Here is an 18,544-nt window from a genome sequence, read left to right as displayed (position 1 = left end):
CAGACACACTCTTCCCTTCCGTGACCACTGGCTGTCTCCTCTGCTCACTCTCCCGGGGCGGCTCTGAAACTCAGACCCTGTGCCTGTCTGACCAGAGCCGGCACAGGTCCCGCCCCTCGTTTTCCATATTGTGCTTCCTTATTTTACAGGATGGAGGGGTCGCCCCCCTAACACCTGGGCTTTTCTGCACAGGAGGAATTTCCATCTCCTTCTCTCCCTTCCTTCTACCCTGAGGAGCCTTCCTTGCTCCCCTCCCCTCCCCACCCCCCTTCATCCCCCAGAGCCTAATTGAAGAGGCTCCGCCTGGCAGAGAAGATGAAAGCTTTATCTTCCCAGTCCATCCTGAAGCGTGTTAAGATGATGGATGAGTTTCCAGACCTGCATGCTCCTCCCAGTAGCATTAACAAAATTGCTTTTCAGGATCCCAACTCCCATGTCAAGATGGGCTGCGGTGGAGATGGGAGACCCGAGCTTTGGCACTCGACGGTGAGCATTAAAATCATTTTAATGCTGCATTTAGGGTTTGCGTTCCTTGTGTGCGAGCCAGTCCCATTGCTGGCATCAGAATAAGATGAATGATGTTTGTTAAAAAGCTCTTTGGTGCAGCCTGATTGACCATTAGGAACACTCAGCTTGGAGCTGGGAAGCGTGGGCCCAGCTTCTGGGTCTGAATGGGACCCATCAGAGATGTTGTCACTGTCGGCCCCATTGGGTCATGGCCAAGTCTTCTCCTTTAGGCCTCTCCAGTCTCCCCGTGGCCTCTGCTGTCAAGAAGTCGGAGACAGAACATAGGATGAGAGTCTGGAATAGGATTCTCACTTTTGTATCTGGGTTGCTGATTGTGCTTGGCGAAGCCTTTCCCCCTTTGCCATCAGCATCATCCTCTATGAAATGAGGGTGTGGGGGGCCTAGGCACTATGGGTTAAATTGTGTTCTCCCCCAAATGCATATGTGGAAGTCTGAGAGCCAACAGTATCTCAGAATGTGACCTTATTCAAAGATAAGGCTTTTACAGAGGTAATCAAGTTAGAATGGGCTCCTCCGAGTGGGCCCCCATGCAGTATGACTGGTGTCCTCATAAAGTGGGGAGATTTGGACACAGATACACGGGGAAAATGCCTGGTCAGGATGAAGGAAGGCACAGATAAGCGTCGTGCTTCTACAAGCCCAGGATTACCAAAGATTGCCAGGAAACCACCAGAAGCTGGGAGAGAGGCATGCAACAGAATCTTCACAGCCCCCAGAAGGAACCAGCCCCATTGACATCTTGATCTTGAACTTCCAGCCTGCAGACCATGACAATACATTTCTGTTGTTTAAGCCACTCAGTTTGTGACACTTTGTTACAGCAGTTTTCAGAGACCAATACACTAGCTCGAGCGTCTCCCACTCTGATGCTCCCTGAGTCTGTGTTGCTGGGATTCAGCCTTGGGTACCAGCTGGGGCAGGGCCTGCTGTGGGGCCTGGAGAGGGTAGGGGTGTGGGAGGGACGGGCAGGGAATCTGTACTCTCCTACTCCAGGTCTGTGGAGCTGAAGCCACTGGCTGTCTCTGTTATTGCAACTAAAATGGTTAAAAAGACCCAGGATCCCAGGGGGACTTGCTGGTCCTTTGGGAATAGTTGGCTGGAGGAGCAGCTGCTTTCCAAGTACAAGAGCCCAGGCAGAGCTCTGGTGCCAATTTAGGGCCATCTGGGTCTCAGGATAGAGCACCTGGAATTTCCCCCTGGAAATTGGAAGCAAGGAGCAGGGTGTCTGCTTCTGGACAGATGGAACTAAGCAGATACATCAGGCCAACCTCCTCGACACCTCACGGGTCAACTTGTTTTACCTCCAAATGAAAGTCTAAGAATCACGTGGGACGTATCCACTGGAAGTGGTCGTTAGCATGCACCACAGGGAAACGAAGTTAGAGTCCGTGCACAACCGAACAGGGCCTGACCACCCAGCACGGCCGCTGCGTTAACTGTGCTCTGTTAACCCTACTGAGGGATCTGTGATTGTGTGTGACTTTACTGTCTGTGTTTACGGGCTGGGGAAACTGAGACACGGGCAAGTAAAGTGATTTGCCACAGTCGCACAGACAGACAGTAAGTGGCATTGCATGGACTTGAACTTGGGGAGTCTGACTTCAGACTCCACAGTGTCCTCAGACTGGTATCTCAGGGGCCGGAAACCCGGTGACACCAAATCTTGTGATGAGTACCTGGGAGCTGGGGACCACAGAACAAACTGGAAGAGCGAGGAATAATTGTGAGGGTCTTCGAGGGTGTGAGAAACTTGCACTGGCTGTAACCCTTGGTTCAAAGTGCCCTGATGACCTATAAGCTGTGTTGCGTGTGGGCCACCTTGCTTACCCAACATGTGTTGGTGGCTGAGCAGGGAGCATACACTCTTTTGGTTCCTGGGAGGTGGCATGGGTGGGTGGCAGCATCTGCTTTTGGGGACAAGAAAGCTGCCTGGCGGGTGAGTTCCCTGCCACCCCTCCCCCACGTGGCAGGTAGCACCAGGTGTATCTGGCAAAGCCGATGGGGAAGGCCAATCAGTGAGTGAGAGAGAGCTGGGCTGCGCTGGGGCCGGGATTGCTCTTGCAATCAGGGCATTTCACACAGCAAATTGTGGTCATTTAGGCTTCTCGACGGCGGGCTTAATTTCAGGCCCAAGCACAGAGGATATTCAGAGACACAATGAGGTAATTTCACATTTTAAAGCAGAGAATGCAGCGTAAATTAGTAGAAAAATCATGACACTTATAAGCCCGTTCTAAAGATGTATTGTTCCCTGTTCTTCTGGGAGGAAAAAAATCAGCTTCTATGAAGATTGAATTAACCACTGGAGGAGAATTCCTCAGACGGCCAATTCATGAGGAGAAATCTATTTTAAACTTGGGCCAAGGCTTTTGCAGAAATTGGTGAGAATAGAGTTCCCAAGGAAGTGCAGGTGCTCACGATGTAGTCTGTACCTGGGCATGGAGGGCGGGGCCTGCTCGCGGGTGCCCTGGCCTGATACCCCATGGGTACAGCCTTGAGCAGTCTAATGCTGAGGTCACATGCCCCCCAGACACTGGGGACATCCCCCTTCATGCGTGGGGACCCCAAACTTACCGTCTAAGGAAACTGTTAGGGGCACAGCTTTTGGAGTCAAGCTACTTGGATTCAAATCCTAGCCCTTCTGCAATTAGCTCTGTGACCCTGAACGAGAACTTAACTTTCCCTCCTCAGTCTCATCATCTGCAAATAGAGAAATAGTAGCACCTATTTCATGGATCATTTGAGAGGAGATACATATAAAGAGCCTGACATATGGGAAGCACTCAGATGGGGTAACCGTCTCAGTTTGGGATGTCCCAGAAGAGGATTCTGAGATGGAGTGTAAATACAAGGTTAAGGTAGCGGGGAGGGGACAAGAGATGCCCAAGGCCAGGTGGCTACCTCTGTGGGCAAGGGGACCTTAATCCCACCGAAGAACTCTGGTAGCATTGTAGAAAACCCATCTTAGAGCTAGTGCACATGAAGTGTGAGGAAGCTGGAGTGTGCACACATCAAATCCCCAAAGTCACTGCGGGGCCGCTGCAGGTGGTTCTATTGGGTCGGCCAAAAAGTTTGTTTTTTTTTTCCCATAAGATGACTCTAGTAGCACTTAGTTGTCTTTAACCTCATTCAAAACAATTTTGTTAGATTATATTGTGACAGCTGTCATATCAGTGTGCATTTAAAAAAACATCAAAATTGGTGAAGTTTTGTGTCGCCATTTTCATGTTGAAGATGGAAGAAAATACGCAACATTTTCAGCACATTATGCTTTATTATTTCAAGAAAGCTAAAAACACAACTGAAACACAAAAATAGGAAAGATTTGTGCAGTGTATGGAGAAGGTGCTGTGACTGATCAACTGTGTCAAAAGCAGTTCGTGAAGTTTCGTGCTGGCAATTTCTCAGTGGACGATGCTGCTCGGTCTGGTAGACCAGTTGCAGTTGACAGCGATCACACTGAGACATTGAGAACAATGAACGATCTACCACATAGGAGAGAGCTGACATACTCAAAATACCCAAATTAATCAAAGTATTGCTGAAAGTGAAACGGGTGTTTTATTTCTTGGAAAAACACCACACGAACATTTTGGCCAACCCAATAATTTCCTGGTGTTTCTGGCCTGCCTCTGCCTCGCTTGAAGTTGTCAGAGTGAGCACCAGGAGCTGGAAAAAGCCCCCAGGAAAGACAAGGCAGGCCGCAGGGAGTCAGGGGGCGTTTGCTGCCGGGCTACTGCGCCATTGTTCCAGGCCGCACCGAGGAGAGCTCTCTTCTGGGCTGCAGCGATTTCTGTGTTGCAGACCGACGGGTGCGGGGCCGGCTGTGTCATCCCAAGGAGAGTGAGCTCTGTGTTCCAGCCTCAGCTTTCTCCCAAGAAATGTAAACTTGAGCTCCTTCTGTCCCTTTCTCTGGGTCACAGTGTCCCATGAATCCATATTTTGGGATGCCCTTGCAAGTCCTGCCTTGACCTGAAATAGTGGCTTAGATCAGCGATCTTCAACCTTCTTCACCTCGTGGCACCCACACACATAATGACTAAATCTCTGGGGCACACCAAAAATATATATATATTTTGCCAATCTGAAAAAAAGGTATAATTTTGATTCACTTCCACTAGACAGCTATTGTTATGTTGGCTGTTGTCATATGCTAGCCAGATGGACAGACTCCTGGCGTCTTGGAGCAGAGAGAAGCCACTGGTACCATGCTGGTGGAATGTCCCTGCTGGCTCTGCAAGTACCCACATGGGGGACCAGAAAATGCTGGGGAGAGAGGGTTTCAAGCCATAGGCCTAATTTTGGGGACCAGGATATCAGGATCCCTTGTTTTTTTTTAAAAAGTGATGTCTGTTTCAAGGTGAACCCATCAGAGAGCTGATGACTTTGTCTCCAAGTGGCCCACCATGGGGCATGAGACTCAGCTCTGTAGGGGGCACGTCCCCACTTCTCTGAGTGGCATTCACCCTGCCCCCGTGGTGTCATTCGGGTTCGAAGAAGACTCCCTGAGTGCCCACCAGCCTTTTCAATCCACTGAACTTTTCAGGAAGAAACTCCCAACACCAAAATATTTCTTGTTGGGTTTGTTTTTCTTATCTCTTTTACGATGTTTCCAGTTTCTTTTTTCAGAAAAAAAATCTATTTTAATGTGGATCAAAAGACTTTTTGAGAGACCTGGGGAGAAAAATCTATTTTAATGTTGATCAAAAGGCTTTTTGAGAGACCTGGGGGACAGCCCATGAAGTCAGTTCTAGAAGAAACCAATGCGAGAACCCAGAGCTGGTCCCCAGCCCGGGAAGTAGAGTGCAGAGGCTGCCCGCTGTCCAGGGCGTCGGTCCCTCCTCGGTGCCACCTGCGCCATCCGTCCCCCAGGCTGGTAGCGTCTCAGGGCCTTGTCTGACTTCGGGCTGTGGCGTCCTCAGCCCCCGTGACGGCTGATGGCAGTGAAATGGCTGCTCTGAGAGGCAGCTTTCTACAAAGACAGAAATAATCAGGTTGAGCAAAGGGGAAAAAAGGGAAAATTGAGCATTATGAGGGTGATAATTCAGAAAGTGTCAGCTTCAGAATAATTGAATCCGATGACATTTTGTGCTACGGGAAACAATAGCAGCTAGCCCGCTGCCCGTCTGATTCATGTCTGGTTCATGTTTAACAAAACAAGGGCAAGGGTCACACAGCCACGAGCCCCATAAATAACCCGTTAATGGGATTTCCAAACAAGCTGTCCTCAGAGTGGCTTTCCGTCTCACTGAGAGAATATTAAAATGCAAATGGATTCGGGCTGTGTCTTCATAAACAACCGTGTTCATTTAACCTTCGACCTCCCCGCTTAACTGCCCATTCCAGCAATTTGTACGGGCTCCTCCGCCGTCAGCTCCTCGCGGTAATTCAGGGAAAGTGCATTAAAGGAAAGGGTTACAATTTGCGATGCTCAGTTAATCACGCTATTGAGATGTTTATGGACAGAATCTCACTCCTCCGCACACTTGTCTCAGGCCTTCTGCCCCCACCAGCCCAAATGTGGCCGGCTGGCTCCTTTTGTTGTCCGAGAATCTGCTGAGGGTGTGAGCAGGCTGCTTTCCCAGCTGAGCGAGGGCCCCTCCTTGGCCCTCTCTAATCACCAGCCTGGTCTCCTTCCTTGGCTGCCGTTCTTCTTGGGGTCTGGCCAGAGGCCTCCAGTTAAATGCTTCTCCCGGCAGATGGTCCCAAGGCTTGGTTCTCCTTTGTGAAAATGGGCCAGGCTCTCTCCACGCAAGTGTCTGTCGCTTGGTTTTTTTCTTGGGATTCCCCTGTCTATTCCCTGCAGGCCTGCCCTGACCCCAGCCTTGGCACTGGCCTGGCAGAAGGTCCCTGCCTTGACCGGCTTTTTGAGAGGCTGCTTGAATGTAGGCCACCGTCCCCACCCCTCAGCCCCCTACCCAGTCTCCAGGCTTTCTCCCCAAGCCTCGACCTTTTCTATCTAGCCATGAGAAAAAGAACAAGAGAGAACATGAGCCAGGGGCCAGGGCGTGAGGTCTGATACCCTGGCCTAAATTTCAGGGGATGAGACAGGCCCTGTTTGGGAGGAGGGGCTCTGTCATCTCCTCAGTTGCCTGGATGAGAGGGTCCTGCCCTCTTGGGTTCACAGAGGACTGTTTTACTAGGTGACTTCAGCAGATGCATTTGGCGCGTGGCATCTACAGGGTTCAATCATGAGGTTTCACCCTTTTCTTAGAGATGAAAAAAGTAAACTCAGAGGGGCCAAGTGACTTGCCTGGGGTCAACCAGTAAGTGGAAGGCAGAGTGAGCCGCAGAACTGGCCTGACCCGGAGGTCAGGAGCTCCTAGCACTGTGGCTTCCCTGTGGGGAGCAGAGAGAGTCCGGGAGAGCTTGGGCTGCAGTCTGTCTCCTCTCTCCGGCAGGAGGATTGTGCAAAGTGGGGAGGGCCTGGGGGAAGGCGTCCGTGTCACTGGCCCCAGCTGGAGGGATGGCATTCCTTTCTAGAACTGTGCAGCCCATTTCCAGCTGAATTTTATGTGCTTCTCTGAGGTGTCTCTCTCCTTCAGCTTTTCCTCCTCACCTTTAGCAGGAAGGGAGGGGGAATGAATCCCCCATAATTTCTCCCGTTCCCTAATGGAGACTCGGGCCTCTCGGGACTATCAGAACAAGAAATTTCCGACTCTGCTTCACTCCCCTGCTCGATAGACTAAAATATGCTTCTAGTTATAAATCTGTCTCTAGAGCTGCAGATGCAAGTCCATTAAAGAGTGGGACTAAGGCCATGGCCATTCGGCCGTGTGGGCCTGTGTGGAGGTGGCCCTTCCTCCCGCCCACCCCATCCCTTTCCCCCATCCCTCTGTTCTCCCCGTTCGGCCTCCCTCCCTCCCTCAGACTCAGCGCCCAGGGCCTGGCACACAGAGGGTTCCATGAGGAGGGGAAGCCAAGAGTCCTGCAGCCCCGCCCCCCACATTTCCTGTTAGATCTTCCTCAGACACTTTCCTTGCACAGACGGAAGTTCTGTCTTTCTCCTCCTCTCTCTAGTTAGCGGTTTTGTGTCTGCTTCCCCCTCTGTCCTCTTTGTGTCTCATGGATCGACTCTTGTTTTCTGTAACTCTGTCTCTTTTCTTTCTGTCTCTTCATATGTCTTTTCCTCTGTTTCTGCGTCTTTGTGTACGTTCTCCTTCCCTGATACCTCTCCAGTCCATCTACTCTCTCCACTGGCTCGCCTCACTCCAGTCCAGCACCATCCTCTTTTGCTGGGATCCCTATAACTGCCCCATGCTTGCTCTGTGTCTCCAGCCTCACCCCATTCTCTACTCTCACAGCAATTTATCTAAAATGCACATGGAACCACGTCCTCCTCTGGCTGAAAAAATGTTAAGTCTCCCTATTGCCCCCAGGACTAATCTCAGACCCCTACTGAGACATGCCAGGCCCTGATCAGACTACATCTACCTCTCCAGACTCATCTCTCCCCCCTGGACTCCACACTACTGTGTGTGTGTGTGTGTGTGTGTGTGTGTGTGTGTGTGTGTAGAGAACACGTACACATGCAGAATGAGAACGCAGGAGACACACTTACCTAGAGAGATATAGACAAGAGAGATAGGAAGAGAGAGAAGAGACAGAGACAGAGGGAGATGCTCTGTTGGAAGAGGAGTGAGTCTTTCCCTCTTAGATCTCCAGGCCAGTTGTCCCTTGCAGGGCCGGGTCATATGTGCAGGGGCTTTCTATCTACTCAGATTGCCTGACACTGGAACCTGTACTCCTAACCGCCTTGACACGCTGACTGTCCTGGAGTGATCTGAGGCAGGAAGAAGAACTTTCTGATTGTGCAAAGTGAGAGGGAAGACAGGGGCATGGGGACACAGGCAAATTTACAGGGTTTACAGGTGACTACAGGGTGTTGGTGACTCCACTTCTTGGTGAAGTAGGAGGTAAGGTCACTGCCTGTGGAGTTTGTAGGTCAGTAAGGAGTGGGGGAAAGGGTGAAGACTTGGAGAGGGCTTGGGGGATCAAATGGCAGGAGTCAACCACGCAAATACTAGAGGCCTGCAGGGGCAACAGCAGGGCCCCAGGCAATGGCCGTGAATTTGTGGCAGGGCCACCCATGTGGCTAGGTGATTTCCTGCAGCAGTGTCTGGCAGTATAGAAGGTGGACAGTCGGACTGACCCAGGAGTGGGTTTCTCTAAGGGTGTGATGGAAGGACAAGGATCAAAAGAAGACTTTGACAGAAGTAGATAATGTAATAGACCATGGGATCTTGGTGGGATTGAGAAGGAAAGAAAGACTGGAAGGGTGGATGGGGAAAAGTTAAAGGGGAAGCAAGTGGTGGTGGTGTTAGTGGAACTGAAGAGGTGTTGTGAAAACAGGAAGGTGAGGGGCCTGGAGGACGAGCAGCCCTGGGTCGGAGAGGGTGGGCAGATTTGCCCAGTTCAGAGATGGGTTCTGGTTCTGGGTAATGGGATGGTACAAGGGTCATGGAGCAGTGTCCATGGGGCAGTGCAGGACATCCCTGAAGCAAACAGCCCACTCACAGATATAGTGGCTTAAAACAACAATGTCTTTCCTTTTGTGGCCATCATAGAAGCACCGGTGGTCAATCCCTTTGGACTTCTGACCAGAGCAAGAACTGTGAAAGGCATTTCAATGCACCACCTCACATTCTCTGGAAGATTATGTCTTCTTCTCCTTACAAAGAGCTGAGACAGAAATACAATTTTCGATCCATGTCCATCTGAAAGGATGATAAAATTCAGGTTGTGTGAGAACACTGCAAAGAGCAGCATATTGGCCAAGTTGTCCAGGTTTACAGGAAGAAATGTGTCTTCCACATTGAAAGAGGGCAACAGGAGAAAGCTAATGTACAACTGTTCCTGTGGGCACTCACCCCAGCAAAGTGGTTGTCACTAGACTAAACCTGACTAAAGACCGCAAAAAAAATTCCCAAAGATAAAGCCAAATCTCACCAAGTAGAAAAGGAGAAGAACAAATACAAGAAGAAACACTTGAGAAGATGTAGGAATAAAGCACTATTACACACAACTTTCATTAAAAACTTAAAAAAAAAACCCCAACTCACCACTGATAATTTACTATTGCTTCCAAGTCTAGAGTCAGCTGGGAAGTTCTGCTGACTGTTGCCAGGCTTGGCTGATCTTGGCTGGGCTCACTCATGTATCTGAGGTCAGCTGGCATGTTGGTTGAAGCTGGCTGGTCTAAGATGGCCTCTCAGGTCTCAGGTTTGACTGCCTGTTGGCTAAGGTTTTGGGGGTGACCAGATAGCCTGTCTCTCATCATCAATCTCAGGCCCGATTTGAGAATGTATACATCACCTCTTATGCATTCTATTGGCCAAAGTGAGTCATAAGGCCAGTCCCAAACCAAGGAGAAACTGGCTCCTTTATGGGAAGAGCTGAAAAGAACTGTTGCCATTTTTCAATCTCAGGGCACAGTGAAGGCCCTGAAAGTTCAAGGAGGTTAGATCATCAGTTCCAACACTGAATTCCCCCAGGATGTAGACCAAGATCCAGTTCTAAGTTCTTCAGAGAGTGAGCAGGAGTGACACAGAGCACTGTAGATGACAGTGTCAGGAAGAACGGAGGTGGCTCAGGCCCACAGAGGGGTGGCTGTGTGTGCATGTATGTGTGTGTGGGGGGTGAGGTGTGGGGGTTAGAAAAGATGCCAAGCTCTGATGGGCTGAGGGGGTGGCAGTGACAACCCTGGGAAGCAGTTCCTGGTACTTGGCAGAATCCCAGCATTAGCAATTCCGTACCTTTCTTTCCCCTGCCCCATCCCCACTGCTGGTAACTGACAGAAGGTCACTGGCCCATCAAGACGCTGCCCAGGGGAAGGCTGCTACATCAGCTCTTTCTTATTGACTGGACTGTCTTCACTTTCTTTCACTCAACAAGTAATTATTGAGCATCAGTCATGTGCCAGGTTCTGTGTGGGGACACGAAAGGAGACACAGCCCCTGCCCTTGGGGAACTGGAAATCTAGGCATTTTGCAGCCTAGGGGTGTCCATGACATGAACTCACTTGTGTGCATACATACACACACTACTTTCCTGGCACACACACATGCTTTCTGAATTAAGATGTTTATACTTGTTAATTAGAAAACAAAACTTGAAAATAATCCTGATCATATATCTTTGTATTCCAATCTCTGACAAGTCAGATTTTTCTAGAATAATGGAAAATATTTTAAAAAGTAATCACAGATTCTATTCAATGGTTTATTTGAAATCTCCCATATTCAAGCTGGCTCTTGAATATATTTCCATAAACAAAGAGAATGCTGGGGTCCTTTTTACAAAAATACAGAATAACAATAGCAGCAGCAATAATAATAACTTCCATATCTATGGCAGTCTGCAATTTCAAAAGTCCAAAGAGGCATGTTACACCAGTTGTCCTGTAAACAGCATCTCAAGGTTGGTCTCAGGGCCCTTGGGAGGTTTTATGGGACCAAATGTAGCTTTAGTCCTGCCCTAACAGAAGGGTGGGCTAGTAGGATCTCTAGGTACGAACCAACTTTGGAGGGTTAGGATGAGCCCTTCTAAAGGGAAGAGTTGCTTCCTCTGTCCCTTGTTCTGTGGCCTCTCCTTGGGCAGGACTTAGGCTCCCAGCAGAGGACCACAGAGTCAGGGCCAGCAGTGGGTTCCACGGTGCTTCACGGCGAAAGTCATGGCTGGTACCCATGCATAAGTTCTAGAAAGAGTCATTGAATCAAGGAATGTTGGAGTTGAGAGGAACTTAAGAGACCTCTGGGCTTCAGTTAACAGCTGTAAAATAGGGTTACCATTCACACTGGCTTTAGGGTTGTAGTGAAGTAGAAACACTATTGATTAGGACGCACTAGGGCTGATGCCCTGTGGACACCCACCTTGACAGGTGAGTGTCAAGGCTGCAAGCCCCATGTTGCCCAAGTGGGATCTACATGGACACCCATGGCTCTGACCACCCAGGCCATGGTATTTTCTCCTTTCTTTATCTCTGGAGACTTTGACCAGGCCCCTAACTCCACGCTCTCCAGAGTTACCAGGGTCCTCTAAGCTTTCTCAACCCTTGTTCCAGGGAACTGAAGGTCATACCCACAGTTATGCCCCAAGCCAGCTCAGATGCAGAGAATGTCCTTTCTGCCCCATCCACGAACAGTGTCTGAGCTTCTGCTGTGGGTGACATCAAGTGCTGTGCTGGGTATAGCGACAGATTGGACATATTCTCTGACTGGAGCTCACAGTTTATTTGGGGGATAGACAAGACAATAGATGATCCTAACACAAAGTGGTACAAAAGGAATCAGAAGAGGAAAGGACATGGACCAAGTGCCTGGATCCTGCTGGAGAGATCTAGGAGAGCTTCAGCTGAAGAGGAGTTCTCTTCTGCTGATTAGGAAGGGCATTGCAGGCAGGAGCTGCCTACGCATCAGCAGGAGGGTATGGACAGGGGTGGTGTGTTCGAGGAGAGGCCAGAGCAGAAGATACATGAGGGAGGCATGGCAAGAAACAAGGCTGGGAAAAGGAGGAGGTAAGGGATGCCGTTGATGGAGGACCACGATGGAACTTGCTAAGCAGTCTGGGCTTTATCCTGGGGCCACAGGGAGCCATTGACAGAATTTTAGGGAGCACCAGCATGTGCCAGGCAAAATGAAAGCATAGGCATATTTGCCATGCCTATTTGCCACCCAAGCAGCTGCATCAAAGAGTGAAGGTGGTATTTTCTGTTGCCCAGTCCTGTGGCTAGCAGGCATGGCCCACTAAACCCCATTTCCTCCCCAATCCCTACGCTCTCTCTGGTCTCTCCCATCTCTTCTCAAGGCTCATTCTATCTCATCCCCAAGGCTGCCCCTTCCTCCAGTCTCAAGGATGATATGAAGCTCTCAGATGCCTATCTTACCCATCATTAGGTAACAACGAAGAGTGGAGTGTTCAAGGATTTGTTTTATAGCCATATCAAAATTTCTTCTTGAAATGGTTACAAAAACCCCCTGAGTTTAAGGATTAGGGGTCATTCCAGGCACCAGAATGTAGACCGTTTCCAGGCTATAGAAACAGAGACAGGTGTGGTCCCTCTCAAGTGTCCTTCGCTTAATGGGGGATGGACAAGGACATGTAACTTGATCCCATGTTGAAGGACCTTTGAGAGGGAGGCAGAGAGGCCTTTGGGAGCTCCAAGAAAGGAACCTAACCTAGCCTAGGATTCAGGGACACTCTAGGAGGCATCTTAGGGCAGGTGCCCTGGAGACAGACTCTGAGAAGGATATTTGAGTGGGGACAGTTTCCAGAGCGGTGTTCATAGTAGCCACACTTGTGGGGCCTTTATGCCTCACAATGACCAATCACTGGCTGTGGGAGGGGTTACCTGTGAACAGCCAATGCTCCTGCTCCAGGTTGTTGGGGAATAAGTGCCATCATCCTGACAGGGGTGCTGGGAGGCACATCACAGCACCTGCCACGGGAGGACTCCCAGATATTGACGCCTATGCTCAGACTTGAAGAGAGCAGGGGTGATTCAGGCGAGGTGGGTGAGGGAACAGAAATAGCATATGCAAGGCCCAGAGGTCTCTCCCTTTTGGAAAGGAGCAAGGATGGTGCTCCAGCTCGGAGCCCAGAATGGGTGGTACAAGGAGAGGCTGAGTAAGTAAGGGCAAAACCAGGTAGAGAAACTTGAACTTTGTCACAAGCAGGCACAGAAGGGTTGTAGTGTCATTTGTCCTCTAGGCTCACTTCAGCTGTAATGAACAGGGCAGGATCAATGGGAAGCAGAATAGTTCGGTGGTTTTGAGGTAAGTCCTGAGCTTATGAGTACTAGCAACATGAGGAGAGAGAGGGGTTAGGAAAACTCAGGCAGTAAAACTGATCAGTTCATGAAGATTTGGATACGGAGGTAACCCTTTTAGTGTTCTGTATGCCAACTCATTTATGGCTTACAATAACTCATGAGGTGGGAACTATCACTGCCCCCAAACTGCAGATGAGGAACACGCTCACAGAAGTTAAGTAACTTGCTACGGTCAAGTAGTGGGTAAGCGATGGGAGCCTGCATCTACACCCAGACTCCCTTGCTTCCAGATTTCCATCTCAGCCAATTGGATGGATGCTGGTGTTGTTTAAGGGAACACGAGAAGAGAGCTGGTTTTGGAGGACGATGGTGACCTTTGCTTTGGACACGATGGCCCTGTGATCCCTAAGTCATCTGAGCAGGGGTGTAATTGGTCTACAGGTCTAGGTCAGATGAGCGTGGGATGAAGTGGGAAATTTGAGGGCCAGCAGCCTTCAGGCAACAAACGACACTCCGAGACGGCTGAACTTCTCTGCGGAGGAGGCTCGGAGTGGGAAGAGGACACGGGATGGACGGGAGAGGAACTTGGGAGGTAAGGGAAAGGCAGAGGGAGAAAACCAAGACGGATTGAAGGAAACTCTGAGGCATTGTCACAGAAGCCGGAAGAAGAATGTTTTAGGGTTAGAAGTGTCAGATGCCGCAGAGCGGTCTACTGAGACGAGGACTAAAAACTGTCCTCTCTTCACTGAGGCAGAGATGGGACAAGCACCTGCTGTCCTGGAGAAAAGGGAAGATAAGCAGAGATCTAAATGCCCGCTTCCTCCCTTTCTCCAGGCAGGAGCAGAAGTGAAGGGCTTTGGGGACAAAGCATTATCTCTTTGGAGATTGGAACTAACACCCTGCTTATCATTTCCTCCCGGGACTCCCCTAGCATCTCTCTGTTGAGATAGAAATCTGAGGCTTGTCATCAAAAGTAGGAGACAGATCACGACAGCTTGTCCTCTGAAACCTGCCTGCTGCCTCCGCACCTGGAGAGCCCCTGGAGGCTCAGGACACCGGCAGGTGGAGGAGCAGCCCCCACCACATCTGATCCTCTCTGCTCTTGCAGGCAAACACCTGGAGCCTTCTCTGCAGGCCCAGGGCTGTCCTGGGATGAAGCCCCACATCTGACGGTGCTGTGTGGCTGCACGGTCCAGCCCTCACGCTATACATCCTGCCATTTGCAAACACACCCATACACGCACACATGTGCACACACAGTGCGCACATACACCCAGCCCTGGCTGCTGCTTTCCTTCACCGACTGTGCCAGGGAAGTAGCTGGGGTAGAGATCTGCGCTCCTTTGGGATCCAAGCCCCCAGACTTCATACTAAGTGTGCCTTTGCCGGGCCTTCAAAACCTCATTTCTCACCCTCCCTGACCCAGACCTTGGAACCTAGTACTCAGTGAGATGTGCTGTGTCACAAATTTGTGTTTGTGTCCAGGAGGGTGACGGAGGGTCCTGGATGGCAGGCTCGGGGTGCCTCATCTCTGAGCACCTCCTCCGGCTCCGGCGCCTTCTCTCCCACTCTCACTCCTCCCCAAATCCTAACCTCCAATAAATGTTTGTGCAATAGAAGCTAACCATGGAAGTAGCAGCAGTGGTGGAAATGCCAGGCAAAGTTCGATGGAGCAGCTAAAAAGCCCTGAGTGAGGGCCAGCCATACACCCAACTCTGCGGTTGGCTCTTTGGGGCCAGAGAGAGTGAAGACCCTTTGTCTCTATTCCTAGGAGATGACAGACTGCATGATATGCAGGAAACATGGAGGTAATGACAAATGCAGCCTATAGCTAGCTGGGGGGTTATACCTTGACAAGAAAATAAGGAGAAATCAGGGCAGACTTCCTGGTGGGGGAGAGGATGGTATAGGTATTGAGGCTTTTAAGGACTGGAGAAAGGAGAGGGCATCCTAAAACTTTGGAGAGATTTGCCCATTAAAATGCTTTTACCCCTCTGGTTCACACCCCACCCAGACCCCATGTTCACCACCCCGGGATCTCTGGGCCTCTGCCAATCCCTGCCGCCTCACTTCCCACCACTCTAGCAGGTGAGTCGTCCTATACTTTCCTCATCATGCCTTTTCCGCTCAATGGGTTATTGCCCCTGATGGCAGGATGCCCTCTGCCCCTCACCCCCGGCTAACTCCTAACTATCCTGTAGTTTCATCTTAAACACCACTTCCTCCAGCCCCAAGCTGGTTCAGCCAGCCAGCTCACTGTTCTCACTGGATCCTCTGCTTCCCCTGGCACAGCACTTACCAGCTTTGCTGATTAGGGCTCAGTTCATGGTCTGCTGGCCCTGCCAGTTGGTCACCTCAGGGAAGCCAGGGTCTGGGCTTGTCCTATTTATTCCTGTACCCACTGGCACCTGCACTCAGTAGGTGCTCAATAAATGTCTGTAGAATTAATGCTTACGTGCTTGATACATGGTAGCTGGTCTTCTTATCATTGCCTTGAAGATTCTTTCTGGTCAACACCTCCTCCCCTGCCATTGTCCTCTGCCTTGATCTTCTGGGACCTGGTTCCAGCCCCAACCCAAGAGTTGTGTTGGGGCCCCAGGGATGCTGGTGATGTCTGGAGAACAGGGCTGTGAAAGCCACAATGGGCTTGATCCGGAGCGCTTGTCCCTGCTAATTATTACGGACAAGCCTCCTTATTGAACCTCGTCCTCTTATTGACATTCGGAGGCATGAGCCTAGGCTGTTGTTTTAAAGGCACTCATTAGCCACACAAATCAGTCCTGTTGACAGAGCGCCTTTGAATTAAGCATCTCGCCGTAGTCATTGGACAAGGAGCAATTTATAATGCCATTAGCAACGCTTTCGAAGGTTACAGGCATCAAAAATTGTTCAGCCGTAATTATTCTTAATGGATACAAGAAATAAACTGACGCAGGACAGCTTTTTCATTAGCCTTCAATCAAGGCTGATGGCTTTGAGAAATGTACAGTAAGTGCGTTTTTGGGAGAAATAATGATGTTACAGCACCTTTCCCAGGAAAATGCTCTTGGTACACAGCTTAACTTTTAATGGCCTTAATTTGACATAATTAAAAAAAATTTGAATTTGTTTTTGAAGATCTTGAAATAAATTATTTGGTTCCAATTTTTAACCCTTGGGGGGAACTGGCACTAAATAGCAGGGAAGGAGCGAGGGAGCCTGTCTCTGGGAATGGAGGAGACATATGGGGAGCTGGGGCTTACAGGGCAGGGGCCTCTGGAAAGCCCACCTCATCTGCAGTTATGAGAACTGCACCCTGACCCCAGAGTTCTGAGTGACCTTGGGAGAAGGGGTTGGTATTCTGAGTAACCAGGCCCACAGGGATTCAAAGGCAAGTCTGTATCTACAGAGCCCATTTGCATCATCTAGCAAGTAGGGCTCAGATATGGAGGGAAAAAGGAGTCCCACCCCTGGGGGCGGGGCAAGCTAAGGAAATAGCAGAAATGGGAATAAACCCAGGTCCTGAGCTGTGGGACCTCAGGCAAGCGGTGACATCGCTCTGGGCCTCCATTATTTTATCTGTGAAATGAGAATACCTGAAAAGACAGTATGCATGTCTTGGGGGGCGCATTGTGAGAATTTGAAGAAAGAATTGCTGCAAAAGCTGCTCGCTAGTACCTGGCACATAGTAGATGCTCAGTAAGTGTTCATTCCTGAAGTCAGCATTTGGTCCACCTTGCTGTGGTCCACCTTGCTCCTACTGGTCAAGGCTAGGGCACCAAAAATACTGGATGGGAGAAATTATGTGTGGCCTCCAAATCTAAGAGAAAATTGATGGCTTCTAAACTTCCCGTTAAGGAGGAGGATGGATCAGTTGAATTCCAGGTCTTTTTTGTATGCACACTTGGGATAGAGTGGAATTGCTGGGAGAGTGAAGGAGATGACACCAAGTAGAAGGGGGCCAAGCATCTGCCTGTTTGTCTTTCATCAGGCAGGACTCAGTTTCTCCCCCAAGGAAATGCTAAACAAGCCTTCAGATCTATCAGATTGAAGCTGGGGCAAACCTCAACTTGCTGGGAGAGCTTATGTGCCTGGTGCAGGCCCGACTGTACCAAGAAGGCACTTATACAGATGTTTCCCTGTACCAGGCTGTGCAAAAAGGGTGAGACACTTTCAGTGGCATAATCATGAATACTCAGGAGGCTTCCTCGGTGCCTCCCAGGACTTGATGATGGCAGACAGAGTGGGGCGGCCTGGGGCCAGGCCCACACACCTGGTATCTAGTCTTGGCTCTGCACCGCCCACCATGGGGCTTTGGATATGATGCCTCTTCCCTCGGGGTCTCAGATCCCTCATCTGAAAATGACAGAGGAGCTGGAAGTCACTGCTTCAGAGTTCAGAAAAATTCAGCAAACTAACTGCCTCTCAGGATGCAATTTGCACCAGGCCTGCCTGAGAACTAGGCATGACCAGGCAAAGACTTAAGAGACTTTTCATGGCAGAAATATGGTCAATAGGAAGCACTCTTTCCACTGGCTTAGTGCTTTCTGGGACTTGGGAGACATGGCCACTGTTGAATCCTAGCAGGTATGCCCTAATTCGGCATGGTCAGCAGCAGAAGCCATGGACAGGCTCAAGGTCAAATGCTGAAATAGTGATTGAAAGCTGGCAGATCTGGGTTCTACTTCCAGCCTGGCTGTGGAGTCCCTGAGTGATCTGTGTGGTTCAAGTTATTTCTTGCGGCCTCATATCCTTCACCTTTATATTCTGTGGAATTGGGACTCAACACTTTTATTTTTTTCTCTTCTTCCTTCCTTCTTTTCCTTCTTTCCTTCCTTCCCTCCTTTCTTTCTTCCTTCATTTTTAGCTGCCAAATCTAATTTTCAAGTGTAAACTTACATAGATGCCTAGTATATAAAATGAATAAATATGGAGCTCATCTGGTTGAAGTGTGAGTGGGGTCCCTAGAACCTACCCCACCGAAGGCACCTCTGCAGACCCATAAGACTCCTCAGAGCATGGATGACCCCTCACGAGACAGCCCTGGTCTCCCCTCGAAACCTCCTCTCCTGCCATCTCCTCACTCCTCACCTCTCTCTCGCTAACAGTGGCTAACTTGCCAGTCCCCAAGTGAGAGTGACAGCCATGCCCTGTCACTCTCCCCTGCCTTTCTTCAAGTTGTTCTCTTTTCCTGGAGTGCTCTTCCTTGTTGTCTGGCAAACTCCAACACACCTTTCAGGGCCAGTCTCAAGGCGACCTTCTCTGGAA

The 18,544-nt window shown here is 49.9% G+C and overlaps 1 pseudogene; it reads left to right on the top strand.

Moving 5' to 3' along the window:
- Window positions 1–6,719: 6,719 nt before the first annotated feature.
- Window positions 6,720–14,467, top strand: LOC128626683 (60S ribosomal protein L26-like; annotated as a pseudogene).
- The last annotated feature ends 4,077 nt before the right edge of the window (window positions 14,468–18,544 follow it).

This window comes from Artibeus jamaicensis, unplaced genomic scaffold, assembly GCF_021234435.1.
Source record: "Artibeus jamaicensis isolate MK-2021 breed Jamaican fruit bat unplaced genomic scaffold, CSHL_Jam_final scaffold_847, whole genome shotgun sequence".
Lineage (NCBI taxonomy): Eukaryota > Metazoa > Chordata > Mammalia > Chiroptera > Phyllostomidae > Artibeus > Artibeus jamaicensis.
The sequence above is the reverse complement of the archived record's forward strand: the minus strand, read 5'-3'. Positions and strand labels throughout refer to the sequence as shown.